Raw genomic sequence first — 14997 nt, 5'->3', positions numbered from 1 at the left:
CAGACAGATTCTGTCACCCATCACTCTGCTGGCCTTTCTTCTCTGGATGCTGTGGGGCATCAGATGACTGAGGCCTGGTCTACACTGAGGGGGGGAATCTATGTAAGTCACGCAACTTCAGCTACGTTATTTGACGTACTTAGACCTACTCACCATTGTGTCTTCACTGCAGTGAGTCAACCACTGCTGCTTCCCCGTTGACTCTGCCTGTGCCTCTCGCGGCGGTGGAGTACAGGAGTAGACGGGAGAGCGCTCGGGGGTTGATTTATCGCATCTAGTCTAGACGTGATAAATCAAGCCCCGCTGGATCGATCACTGCCCGCCGACCTGGCCGCCACCTCCAGCATGGGTCCATAGATTAGAGGAGCTTGCACTAGCGTGCTAAAAATAGCTGTGTGGATGGTGCTTTGACCTTGTGACTTGGGCTGGAGCTTGGGCTCTGAAGCCCCCACCCTTCTGTCCAGACTTCAGATCCTAAGCTGCAATGTCTACACAGATATTTTTAGTGCGCTAGTGCAAGCCCCTTGAGCACAGGTCTTGTTCGCTCCCAGATGCAATCTAGACATACTCTTTGAAAGCAGGAACAGTGTTCAGCATAAGAATGTTTTTTTTTTCCTTAAGGGACTATTCCACCTGCTCTTGAAACTAACGCTGAGTCTTTCAGTTGACTTTGGGAGTTGGATTGGGCCCTAGAAGAATGTCTTTCCCCACTCTCGTTTTGCCATCTCTCATGCTGACATGTAGCCTACTTTCCTCCTCATCCTCTTGCACTGGTGACAAATGAATCAAAAGAATTAGGAGTGCTGGAAAAATTTCTACAGCTGTAGTAGGAACCCAGATGGGGCAGCATCCTTGGAAAGACTGAGGTATATGTGTGACATTAATTTTGAAGGGCACACAATTAAAAAAAAAATCAAATATATTTTTGTAAGAAAATCTGGAATATGGAGCAGGAACCCAGCCGTCAATGACCTCAGGACCTTCTGGGGCTGTAGGAAGCAGAGAGATTCAGTTCTAAACAAAAGATGTTAGTTAATGCATGAGTGAGCTTTTGTCTTCCTATCTTCCTGAGATTTGATTCTTCTTTTTTCCTCTTTTACATGTGTGTCATTTTCTTGGAGACATAGTAATTCCAAAGGCCGTCCTAATGGCTTTTAGCCAGATTATTTTTAATATCTTGTTCACAGCAGTTGAAGAATCCAGAAATCATCAGTGATGATAGTAGATGTTTATGCTTACAGCCTTTGTTATTACAGGTTTCAGAGTAGCAGCCGTGTTTAGTCTGTATTCACAAAAAGAAAAGGAGTACTTGTGGCACCTTAGAGACTAACCAATTTATTTGAGCATGTCTCTAAGGTGTCACAAGTACTCCTTTTCTTTTTGTTATTACAGTGTATCCATGTTATTCCATGTATCAGAACTAATTGCTGCACATACTCAGTGCAGTTGCACAAATTCTACTGATTTTAATAATACAGGCTGTGACTGGAGTTGTTGGGTGAAAATTGTTAAACTGTTAATAGTTTGTTAAATGTACGTGTATGTTATGCCTAATAATTAGTTTATAAGGATATGGCAGCAATCCAAGATGGCGTCTGGTCTGTCATCTTGTAAACTCCATTTGTGACTCTTTTGTGCCCTGTCATCCTGATCTGGTAACAACTGGATCAAACTGGTTTTTCCCCACCACTGGGCAATCTCAAGAACATTTAACCTCAGACTGTTTCCTTCCTTTGCTGGAACTATACCATGTTTTCCCACCACAAATTGCATAAAAGGACTGCACTCACAGACAAGTGGCTGTGACTGTGTGCACGGTTCAGGTCTTCACAGCATCAGTGCATCGTTGAAAGATACCACCTTTTCTGAAGTGAAAAGAGAAGGTGACATTTCACCTTACCTTCTCCTCGGGACGACATCACCAGAGGGTTCTGTTAGCCGACGGCCAAGGATGTTTGGTGAGGTGCCAGCTATGCCCGTTTATACCATCCGTGACTTTAACCGCTAGGACACACTGTCCCTTCGCGGCGGGCAGCCCGGGCTAGGCTGACGGATGCCCCAAGGTCCTAACCACCCGTGACTTTAACTGCTAGAGCTCAGAGCTCCTTCGCAGCGGGCAGTCAATACTGACTGACAGGTGCCCCAATGGCAGCACTAAGAGCCTCTCCACACCCGTGACTTTAACTGCTAGAGCTCAGAGCTCCTTCGCAGCGGGCAGCCAGGATTGACTGACAGGTGCCCCAAGAGTTTGCCCCGTGGAGGCGGCACAACTCAACGCTAGGCTCTTAGTACTCTCACCTAATGGCCAGGCTTTAGAGCCAAAACGGCTGAGGTTCTTTAATTGTGTTGGTTGCTTTACAGTAAACCAGAGAAAACAAGTCAGGCTTATGCACAAATGGTTACCAAAATTTATTAAGCTAGATTCTAATCACATGGTTACAAAATTTCTAGTGCCTACTTATTTAAATGTAGAGATATTACACACACAAACAAAGCCACAATCCCAAAGAAAGAAAACAAAGTATAGAGCTCTATTTCAAAATATGTGTACACTAAAGATAGGAGATCAGGTGTGGGTGCTTCTTACCCTCCTTGCATCTCTCGATTCCAGCGGTGCCAAGCCAGGATCGGTCACTCAATTCCGCGGAAAGACAAATAAGGGACAAGGCGTAGGGACCCTCTTAGCTGCACAAGCCTTGGGAGGCTGTCACTTATCTGACCAGCAGATAGATAGTGAAAAGCACTCAAAAATCATGGTGCTGTAGGTCCCCTACTTATACCTCTGTACTCCTTTATTCTCTTTCTCCTTTCTTATGCCAAATTGAGGCTGGTCTGTCTGGGTGACACCAGCTTTCGCAAGAGTAGTTTACATTTGCAAGGGAGAGAAACAATAAGTTTCGACTACTGGACATTTCTTTTATCAGGGTAAATATTTTCCCACCTAGGATGTTGGTGTGTGTGCATCACGCTATTTAGTAGGGGCTAAGAGCCATGTCTGTCACAGGGCCTCTGCCTGCTGTGAGCTTAATCGTTGTATATGTTCCCAGAGGCACATTGTAGCAGCACACCTGTGCTTTTCACAGCTTCAAAGGCTGTGCTGGAATATATGTTAAGTGCCCTGTTCCGGCTTCCTCCTGTGTTTCCAGCAATGCTGGTCTGAGAGGTGGGCGGGGGGGGGGGGGGGGGGCTGGCTGTCTGGCTACAGGTTCTCAGTCCGCTTCTTCCATCCCGGTTGACATTGAGGGACTCTCCAGTGCTCCTCCTTTGCGGGTTCCAATTACCCTGTGGCAGGGCAGGGGTAAACCCCTTTAAGGCCCTGCCAAAATGCTGGCTGCAGCCTGCTATCTGTCCAGGAGGCCAGGGGTTGAGACACAGGTATTCAGCAGGGAGCCCAGTGGCAAGCCCTAATGAGGGCTGGCTCCGAGGAACATGCTGAGCTAGTTGCTGACAGCTGGGCTGAGGCATGAGAGGGCTATAAAAGCCCTGGGCAAACCGCAGTGGGGAGGCTAGCCTGGGAGGAGACAGGAGGGTGGTATCGCTGTCTCCTTACCAAAGAAGGAAACCTCAAAAGCCAGGAGACCCTGGGGAGGGTCTGTGGGGCACTAGCTGTTGGGGGATCTGGGAACTGCATGAATACTGTAAACAAAGACACTTGGGTGATCCCACAAAAGAAGGAGTGGAAGACTATTATACCAGCCTAAACACAAGGCGCAGGCTCAACGGGGAGAGCCTGCGGGGACCCTGTAACATACCCAAAGAATGCAGGTCCTGGACTTCACTGCCGCCACAGATGTGCTAATAGTGAGATAATTAGGGTTCTCTTAGTCAGGGTTTTATATGGTTATTGCCAGGGTGACTTTGTATTTTGGGCCTGAGCTTCATGCTCCTGTTTTAAGCTGCTGTTTCCCTGTTCATGTTAGTTTCTATAGCTACTGTTTTCTTCATGCTCATCCCCTTCCCCTTATTGTACTTACTCCCTCAATACAATTACCTATTTTTAATTTTACTTATAGTCAGTCTTTATTTCACACACTACACATAGGGAAGAGGGAGGGAGATCTGTGTGCCAGTCCACCGGTGACAGATACGGCAGAGGGCGGGTCTGCTCTTCTGAGTAAAAGGGGCTTGTCTTATCTCTTGATACCTACACCATTATACATATAGAGTTACCTTGGCTCCCCTTTGAGGTAACATTCCTTGTGACCATGGAAGGACTCTCTGTGGACTGGATTAGCTGTCTCCTTAGGGTCCTCTTAGGCTTGTTTTGTTTGGTTTGTGAACAGCAGCAGTGTTTGTCCGTGAGACTCGGAGGGAGTTCATGCTGGGATAGTATTGTAATAGCTGAAGGGCAAGTGAACCAGTTGGCTCTTCTCCCCTCCCTTCCGCCTTTGGCAAGGGTGGGATTTTATCCCAGCCCCATTGAAATTCTGCTACTGTGGACAAGGGGTCCTGGGGACGCTTGGGGTCCCCCCACTGGTAGTAGGTAGCAGTTACTGGTTGCTCTGTCCAGTGCCGTTAGTGCCTTTTTCCCCTCTAGGGGATAGGTATGGAGTGGTCTGGGTCCCAAAAGGATGGCCACTCGTTTCTTTGGCATAAGGATAGCCTAACCTGGGCCCAGCTGCCATGTATAAAGGCGTGGTTTTCTTACTGGAGCCCTCCTTTCTTTCTGAGTGGTCCTTTTTATCCTGGGGTTGGGTAAGCGACTTCTTAACAGCACAATGGACCGCATCTTTAGTCTTCAAGGGTGGACTCCCCGGTCTAATAACTCTTTGGACCATGTGACTGATTCTTTTGGAAGGGAGGAAATCCTTGGCAGTAGGAATCATTAGCAGGAGATGATTCCTTGGACAAATTCTCCATCTTATGGGCTCGCTATAACACCAGCAAGCCCAAGCTCAGTAAAAGGGAGTAGAAATGAGCTCTAATCTATAGTCTGGCCATGGTCGGCCAGAGCTCAACTCCCAAGTGGTACTGCTGAAACAGCATGCAGACCAGAAAACTGAAAAGAGCAAGCAGCAATTTCAGACGGCCAAACAACAAGCCGCTGAGCTACAAGCAGCAAAAGCCACTGTGCCCACCCTGACACTTCAGGTGGCTCAGTTAGTACAGCAGCTGAGAGACCTTAGCGTTAAGGCTACAGCTGCTGAGAGAACAGCAGAGATCAAAATGCAAGAACTGCTGGAGTCACAAGCAGCAGTTAGGCAGTTAATCAAGGAGGCTGCTGATAACCAGGAAAAGCCTGCCTCCCATGTGGAATGTCAGTGCCACATTAAGCAATCACAAGACCAGCTGCAATTGACACAAGAACTAATGAAGGCAGTAGACACTAATCCTCTAGCTGCCTTAACTATGGACTGGTGTGGGAAACAGCAGCAACCATCCTGTGGAGACCATGGTTACCCAGTTCGAAAACACGGGGCAACCTAGCTTGGTGAAAGACGAGAGTAAAACTCTAACACCAGAGCAAGCTAGAGCCATGGGAAAGCATATGGGCCCATGTAATCGGGATACTGTGCTTAATTGGGTAGCTAAGTTATCTGTAACACCGAATTGAATGCAAGATTGTGATTTGTGTACTGAGGGAGTATATGTCCAGTGCTGACTTTGCAGCTCTTCCTTACAACATGTTAATTGAGGCAAATGAACAATATGTGTTATGCATTTGTATTTAGATTCATTTATCCACATGATAATACAACGGTCAAAGTATACTCGGAGAAACAGAGTGTAGATGAGAGGCCAGAGAAGTACTTTATGAGAAAAAAAAACTTGTTCTGGCTGGCAGGATTAGGGGTAAACCAAAATGGGGTAAATACCTATGACATACCAGAATTGAGAGAATTGTATATACAAGGTTTATCTCCTAGCACACGGTTAGCAATGTGTCCAACAGACATATGCAATACTCAACTGCCTTTATTAGGGGCAAGAGCAAAGGAGATTTTTAAGCTCCAACAATCGGCCCGTATAGGAACATCAACAAAAAGGAAGATAGATGCCTATAGTAACAAGGAGTCAAGTGAGCTGTAGCTCACGAAAGCTTATGCTCTAATAAATTTGTTAGTCTCTCAGGTGCCACAAGTACTCCTTTTCTTTTTAAGGAGTCAACAGATAGCAAAGGAAACAACACAGGACAAAACACCACCACTAAAACTCTGGAGTACAAGAACTTTATGTTCAGAGGGACTGGTGATGAAATGAGAACTTTTAAAAAGATTATGTTGAAGAGACTGTCTCAATATGAGCCATGGGACAAACTAAACAAGCAAAAACTGTCAGCAGAAGACATGTTTTTGAAGCTAGCCAAATATGAATCTGGACAAAGAGCTGGAGAACAAAATTCCAACACTCCAGTAGAATTTGTCTCCTCTAATGATACATACTGAGGAGGCCGAACTTCCCAAGCCCCTGGAGTGGTAGCCTCTATAGTCAATGATGAGTGGGGCAGGCCTACAGTAAAAATCAAAATAATGGGAAGCTTCAGAAAATTTGAACAGCCAATGCTAGTGGATACAGGGACCTCTACTAGTCTATTATGTGCGAAGGGAAGTCCTACAGCCAAAGATTTACCAGTAAAAGAACTAAAATCTCTGGTATCCTATAATGGAAAAGAAAGTGTTATTCCTTTTACATATGCTATCACTTGTCATATTGGGTCGTTATCTACGCAGGCATCTTTTGGACTACAGAAGCTGGATAGCACCAGCACCCTAGGAATAAATCTATTACAACGATTAAATAAAGCCATCGATTTACCCAATAGAATGCTAATCCAAGCAGAACAAGGAGAATCAGGCAGCATAATCTATGCCGCCCACCTCATCTGTGCTGTCAAGGCTCCAGAAAAACTGCAACTCCCTGTATGGGAAGAAGAGATCCAACGTGTTACCAACAAACACAGGGAAGTGTTTGCTCCCAGTAAACTGAGTTGTGGTAAAGTTCAAGCTGCAAATTGGAAGGTCCTGACCCGAAACCATTGTGTCAGTATCAGTATTCTGCAGAAGCAAAAGAAGGAATTTGATCTACCATAGAGGTCTTACTACACCAGGAAGTACTAACACCTTGCCAGAGTGTCTGTAATTCTCATATCTGGCCAGTTAAAAAAGCAGATGGAAGCTCCTGGAGATTAACTGTGGACTACAGAGGACTAAATAAAGTGACACCCAGATTAGCTCCTGTTGTTGCCAAGGTCCCAGAAGTAATGAACTTAATTACTGAGGGTGCATGCTGGTATAGTGTTCTGGACATTTCCAACACTTTCTTTTCTATGCCACTGCATCCCTCCTGTTACTATAAGTTTGCATTCACTTTCAACGAATAGCAGGTTACATTTACAAGGGTTCCCCAAGAGTATCACAATGCCCCAAGCCTATGTCATTGAATTGTTGCAGCATTGTGGAAAACTGCCTCTTACCGAGATAACATCATTAGCTATGTGGATGACATACTGATAGCTACAAAGACCAAGCAAGACAATATCAAAGGTTTGGATGAATTTTTGGGAATTCTGAAGAAAGCTGGATTCATGGTGAACCCAACTAAAGCGCAACTAGTACAACAACAAGTCGTCTATCTAGGAGTACAACTGGGTCCTGCTGGAAGAAAGCCAGCTACTAACCGAATAGAACTGATATCCAAACTGCCTGCTCCAACAGACGTGAGTACCCTCAGATCTTTCTTGGGCCTGGTCAGTTTCTCTAGAGACTTTATTGAAGTCTATAGTGAAAAAGCAAGGCCACTATACCAACTACTCAGAAAAGGCCAACTGTGGAAGTGGGGAGAAACAGAACAAAAAGTGGTCCAGCAACTCAAGAAAGCTTTAATGGAAGCACCTGCATTGGCGTTCTCACAGGTAGACAAGCCCTTCCACCTCCAGTTAGCCACTACCAGCATGGCAATTAGTGCTATCTTGTTACAACACAATGGAACTTCTTAGTACCTTAGAGCCATAGGCTATAGGTTTCAATCAGCAGTAGAACAAAAATTCACAGAATGTGAGTGAGAACTACTAGCTCTCATATGGGCACTGGCGCATTGGGAGTACATAGTAGGTATGGCTCCCATAGTACTGAAGACCACACATACTTCTGTAAAGTACGTACTGACTGGAAGAGCCAACTCAGAGAGAGAGTCACCCTCGTTTAGCTAATTGGACATTGGCCTTGATCAACAAGGAGATACAGGTGGAGAAAGTCACACACCCTAGCCTGGCACTATTTGCACGTTGTGCTCCAACAGAGTCCCAGACAAATCATGAATGTCCACTTCCGGAAATCAAGACTCCTGAAATTGTATTTCCCTTTAAATTGGAATCAATGTATGAAGAAGCTAAAGCATGTAATCGAGACACATGGGTTGTAGATTGTAGTAGCATGTACATTAACGGAAAAGCAGCCACAGGATTTGCAGCCTTACATGTTGCTACAGACAAGGTGTTCCAAGGAACCATTAGGCATAACTCAGCCCAGGCTGTTGAGATAGTAGCAATTATTGTAGCCTTGGAGAACGCCAAAGCTTCAACGAACATTACCATCTGTACTGATTCTAATTGGGCAATGACAGTACTACTGGACTGGATGACAGTGTGGAAAACAAGAGATATGAAAACTACAGACAACCAGCCAGTGACTTACGCAGGATACCTTCAATATGCGTGGCAGCTAGCGGAATCCGGGGGGTGACACATTTTTGGTCAAAGTCAAGGCTCACCGTAAAAACCAGGCAGAAATCACCCTCCTAAACAGCAAGGTAGGCCAACTAGCAAAGCAAGCTGCAAGCTTGGGACCAGAGTCCAGATGAGACAAAGTAAAGGCAACTATTGATGTCTTAACAACAACAACAGACCCCTCTGACCATCAGGAGATTATACAGTTGCAGTTACGAGACCCAGAAATTAAACAGCTTTTAAAGAATGGAAAGTCTAAATCATATAACATTCAGCAGCATCCATCTGGCTTAATCATGGCAACAAAGAACAAAGGTAAAGATCAGGAATCAGAGAAAGAGAACATTCCACTGCTTGTAATTCTGAATGTGCTTAGTCAGGAATTAATACAATTAGAACATAACCAAAGTCATTTTGGGGTATAAAAGACACTGAAGAAGTTGGCTACTGTGGCCTGATGTCCAGAAATTGTAAGGGACACTGAGCACCTTATTAACAATTGTCTAAGATGTGCTCAGAATAATCCAGACACTAAAATTGTAAAGGGACCTCTTCTCCATCAGCCAGTGGATGGTCCACAGCTAAGGGTATGAGTTGATTACATCAGTCCCCTACTTCGTATGAACAGAGGAAACCAGTACTGTCTAGTATGTATCGATCCCTTTTCCAAATGGATCGAGGCCTATCCATCACGCAACTGTACTGCCCAAACTACCATTAAACTACTGCTAGAAAATGCATTTAGTCGATTTGGCTTACCAACAGTCATTGATTTGGACCAAGGCCTCCATTTCACTGGAGAAGTGACGAAACAACTCTGTATAGCCCTGGGGTGAGACAAAGATATCACGTAGTGGGTGACCTCCAAGCTTCAGGCCTCATGGAAAGGTCAAACTGCACTCCGAAAAGTTATAGACGCCTCAGGCAAAAACTGGGATAGACATCTCCCATTGATCCTCATGACAATAAGATCCACAATAGGATCCCATGGTTTTACACCTCATGAGGTGCTCTTCGGAAGGCCTGTGGTAACACCGGAGCAATGATGGGTGCCAGGAGGGGTGCCCCCTGATGAATATCAACCGAAAGTAGTAACTGACCAGTATATAAAATCTTTACTGAAGGTACTCTCTGATGTGCAAAAAATGGTAGCTATCACCCTGAAGACCAACTGTAAAAAGATGGACCAAAGATTAAATAATTGTTACCCAAAATTGGGCCAGCTAGTAAGCTTAGGGAGGACTAATGACCCACCAGAGTTTGGCAGAAAGCAGCACATTTATTATGGTGATAGCTAAGCTCAAAAGAAGTGGACATGGGGGGTCACGCTCACATACTCACGCTCCCAGGTCAGGCACAGCACTGGAGATGTCAGGATCCTTCAAGGTAAGTGTCCCACAGTGCAGCAATAGATGGTGTGATGAAGGTAAGTCTTCCCGAGGCATGATGGAATGCAATGTGGCGAACCACTGGCCAGGCGGTCCGGGCAAAGGGCCTTCACGGGAGGTACAAGCTTGTGAGTGAGATTCCACCACCTCCCTAGGTAACGCATTCCAGTGTTTCACCACTCTCCTAGTGAAAAAGTTCTTCCTAATATCCAACCTAAACCTCCCCCACTGCAACATGAGACCATTACTCCTTGTTCTGTCATCTGCTACCACTGAGAACAGTCTAGATCCATCCTCTTTGGAACCCCCATTCATCCCACAAGCAATCCAGGAGAGAGGGGGAGGGGAAAAACCACTTCACTGGTATTCAAAGAGGGAGAGGAGACGGAGGGGTGTGGAAGAAAAGTGTAACAGACCTTTTGAGCATACAGGTTATACATAGCATACAGATCACGGCTGCTCCTAAAACAATAATAACCTCCAGTTTATTGAATGGCACGTAGGTGACCAAGTTTTGTTCAGATATTACTCAGAGAAGAACCATCCACTCAGCCCCAGATGGTTTGGTCCTGTCACCATTGTCAACAAAGTGAGTCCCACCACCTACCAATTAGAGTTAAGATCTGGAAAGAAACGAGTCACTAAGTGGTTCCATAGTACACAACTTAAAGCATGGAAAGGGAATATCTGTCCTGATAATTCTGAGAAGGAAAGAACAAGGAAAAGTGATTATAAGCCACCATAGGTTATTTAACATTTTCATGTTCTCTTTTATAGGTGCTGGAAGAAACATGAACATTTCTGAAAAATGTCTAATGTATATAGTTATGGCATGGTTATGCCTATGGACTTGTCAAAGTTTAGTTGTTCAAGAGAATGAACATTGGTTTTGTAAAGTAAATGAAAGTCTACTCTACAAGTGGAAAATCCCTATCTTAGAGTATGACCAAGAGGAAGATTCAAAAGAGAAGACTTATACATCAGAGGAATCAAGGAACTAGAATCCAAATGATGGGAATGGTACCACCTAATGCTCCTATGAAGCCCTTCCCTGAGGACATTAGAACAGAACCACCACCTAACAGATCAGTCTAGGTACGCACTTTTGGATTTGGACGAAAGGGAAAATGAAATCTGCCAGCAACTCAAATCCCTCTCACCCCTGCGCATTGGGTTATCCCTGAAAATGAAGATTGGATATGTCAGACCAACTACAATAAAGCAAAACTTCAAAATCAGGAAAAACCATGGAAGGAAGCATCTCCATCACCTACTATGAAAACAACAACAAATTCCCCTCCTACTACCATACCCTTAAGGGCAGCAAGACCTAGAAAAATAGAGGAAATAGGGCTAAGAAAAGGGATGCAATTTGGAAGGGAGATCAGAGATGAGGAAAGAGAATGGGCCACGTTATCTGCATATAAATCAAAGGGATTGTGCTATTTAACTGTCACCAAACGTCTGCAGAATGTCACCAAACATCTACCATGGAGGGAGATGAGACTTTTAATAAAGTGCATCTAGTGAGGTCCCTAGAGCAGTTTAAAAAATATCTTTGTGGGGACCTGCCATACACATTCTGGGAGAGATTTGTGTATAGGGCCAAAACCCCTCCTCATACCAACGAACATCAGAGTATGACTCTATCCTGCCAATTATGTACAGATCAATGTTCTGTTTAACTAATTATGTTTCATCCAAGTTTTGTAAATAGGACAATTCAGAAAAACACCATAATGTTACCTGAATTGGAAATCTTCAACTCCAGTATTCTGCATTCTGGACTATGGGTTTTCAAGGGCCCCTTTGAACTGGAAACGTCATTCAAATTAACCATTGCGCCACCACCAAAAATTAGTTATGTGGGACCTTTTGTCATAAAAAGAGATGTTTCAAGAACTGTAATGATTAAACCTTAGTTTGCTTTAAAGAAAATCATAATGCCAATACAGATATCCATCATTCCACTACACCTTCTACGTGCACCCTTTGTGACACCTTAATTGATGGGATGTAAAGCGTGGCTACAAGGCATCTTACCATCCTCTGTACAGCAAAGAAAGAAAAGGGATATAATAGTCAAGGTGCTTGGAGATGTAGGAGTCAGGCTTGGAGTAATTAATACCATCGACCAGAACTTTCTTGCCAAAAGAATAGGCGATCTAGGGCATGACGTTTTGACATTAACTGAGCCATTGTCATAAGCGTTGATGGAGTTAGGGACCACCGAGTTTGATATTGTTAATATCCTCCCTTATTGGCTGGATATACAAGAACAAGACCACCTGCAAGTCTTGGGAGCACTGAGTATTTTGCAATCAAATCTGTCTGAGGCACTGACCTGCATAGAGGCACAACAATGGTTACTGAATGTGGCAAAATCAATCATGAGAGATGGTTTGAATGGAAACGTGCCCTTAGAATTAAAAAGAATAATTGGAAGTAATTCCAATAAATTTGAAAAGAAACATCATGAATCGTGGAAACTTGTTAGCTTTACATATTATCCCCACAATGAAACAATCATAGCCCTTGTACTTACCTTAAAATTAGCTGTTGAGGAAGTCATCTGTCCTCTAGTTTCATTGGAAATCTTCGCCAACAAATCCCTCATGGTATCTATAGAGGATAGTAAATGGGTACATTTTAAAGGAAAAGAGTATAAACCAGTTAATCTACGGGCTTGTATGGAGCAAAAGGGACTGGGGTATACTTGTACTTCGGGCATATGGGAAGAGGCATGTGTGTCTAAACTCTTTATTGGGGACATGCAATTATGAGTTACACCATCATTCCCTTGAAAATCAGTCAGCCATAGTCCAGGTGGACAAACATATTTGCTTGAGAAGCCCGTGTCCAATGTTTGTAGTAAATAAGTTCTATCATATAGCAAACAACTTTACTATAAATACTTGTTTGTGTCAAGTGTTCAGTTTAACAGGATGTGATATTAACCTAACACTGCGTGATTTAGAGTCCAAAGTTATACAACTTGAATATCGGTTATATAATTATATAGAGCCCATACATATTGGAGCTAACTTAGAAGCTATTAAAAAAACTATTGCATCACAAACAATATTTTATTACTTTAAAAACAGAAGGTCTCAAAACCTTGCTCACAGTCCATCATTCAGTTGATAAATGAGTCCTTAAAAAGGTGAAGGATGAAACTATTCCATTATATTGGTGGGAAGGTATCTTACCACCAATGCAGGTGAAGCTCATGCCTCCTGGATTGTTATGCACCACCCAATCATGGTGCTCTTTATAATACAATCCCTTTTAATCATATATGTGGTTATATTACATGTTTACCTGTGTAAGCTCAGAAAAGGTAGAAAGAAGTCTAAGCAAATTCCTTTTGATATCTCTGTTTTAAATACCTTGTAGATGCTTGCCTGTTATATTATTTGTGAATCCTTTGTGCATTGTTATGTTAATATGTATTGTTATCATTCTACATGGTTTGAGGTTGATTGGGACCTTTTATAATTAGTTAAGTAAAAAGGCCCCAAGGAGGGGATATGTTGGGTGTAAATTGTTAAATTGTTGTTAGTTTATTAAATGTATGTGCATGTTATGCCTAATAATTAGTTTATAAGGATATGGCAGCAATCCAAGATGGAGTCTGGTCTGTCATCTTGTAAACTCCATTTGTGACTCTTTTGTGCCCTGTCGTCATGACCTAGTAACAACTGGATCAAACTGGTTTGTCCCCGCCACTGGGCGATCTCAAGAACATTTTACCTCAGACTGTTTCCCGCCTTTGCTGGGACTATACCATGTTTTCCCACCACAAACTGCATAAAAGGACTGCACTCACAGACAAGTGGCGCAGTCCATCCTAGTGACTGTGCGTGCATGGTTCAGGTCTTTGCAGCATCAGTGCATCGTTGAAGGATACCACCTTTCCTGAAGTGAAGAGAAAAGAGAAGACAACATTCCACCTTACCTGCTCCTGTTCCTGGGGACGTCATCACCAGAGGGTTCTCGGTCCGCTTATTCCATCCTGGTTGACATTCAGGGACTCTCCAGTGCTCCTCCTTTGTGGGTTCCAATTACCCTGGACTTCGATGCCACAGATGTGCTGATAGTGAGATAATTAGGGTTCTCTTAGTTGGGGTTTTATATGGTTATTGCCAGGGTGACTTTGTATTTTGGGCCTGAGCTTCATGCTCCTGTTTTAAGCTGCTGTTTCCCTATTTATGTTAGTTCCTATAGCTACTGTTTTATTCATGCTCATCCCCTTCCCCTTATTGTACTTATTCCCTCAACACACTTACCTGTTGTTTTTAACTTTACTTATAGTCAGTCTTTATTTCACACACTATACATAGGGAAGAGGGAGATCTATCTGTGTGCCAGTCCACCGGTGACAGACATGGCAGAGGGCAGGTCTGCTCTTCTGAGTAAAAGGGGCTTGTCTTATCTCGATACCTACACCATTATACATATAGAAAAGGAGTACTTGTGGCACCTTAGAGACTAACCAATTTATTTGAGCATAAGCTTTCATGAGCTACAGCTCACTTTGATGAAGTGAGCTGTAACTCATGAAAGCTTATGCTCAAATAAATTGGTTAGTCTCTAAGGTGCCACAAGTACTCCTTTTCTTTTTGCGAATACAGACTAACACGGCTGCTACTCTGAAACCTATATATATAGAGTTAGCTTGGCTCCCCTCTGAGGTAACTGTGTCCCAGTGGGGGCCAGCTATGGTCACTCAATTAGGGTGAACTGCAAAGAATGGGGCAGACAATCCCCAGAAAGCTGGTGAATATTCCAATACTTAGATTTACCAAGCCAGCATAAAACAGCTTCTTTATTACCTTACTTGTTACTCAGAAGTCCAAACAATGCAGTTCCCTAAAAGCGATCCAGCCTCAGGCCTCCATCCAGGTACTTAAGTCAAATATGATGATTTCTGAAAATTTTATT

General features: G+C 43.7%; 1 long non-coding RNA gene across 1 annotated transcript in view; it reads left to right on the top strand.

The window, feature by feature from the left end:
• The window catches only part of LOC140910747 (uncharacterized), a 54824-nt gene extending 40464 nt beyond the window's left edge, over window positions 1-14360 (top strand). Inside the window, exon 3 of the long non-coding RNA XR_012158722.1 lies at window positions 10831-14360. This is a non-coding gene — a long non-coding RNA (uncharacterized LOC140910747). The remainder of the gene's footprint in view (window positions 1-10830) is intronic.
• Window positions 14361-14997: the final 637 nt, after the last annotated feature.

Source organism: Lepidochelys kempii, chromosome 4, assembly GCF_965140285.1.
Source record: "Lepidochelys kempii isolate rLepKem1 chromosome 4, rLepKem1.hap1, whole genome shotgun sequence".
Lineage (NCBI taxonomy): Eukaryota > Metazoa > Chordata > Testudines > Cheloniidae > Lepidochelys > Lepidochelys kempii.
This window is presented reverse-complemented; position numbering and strand designations above follow the sequence as displayed.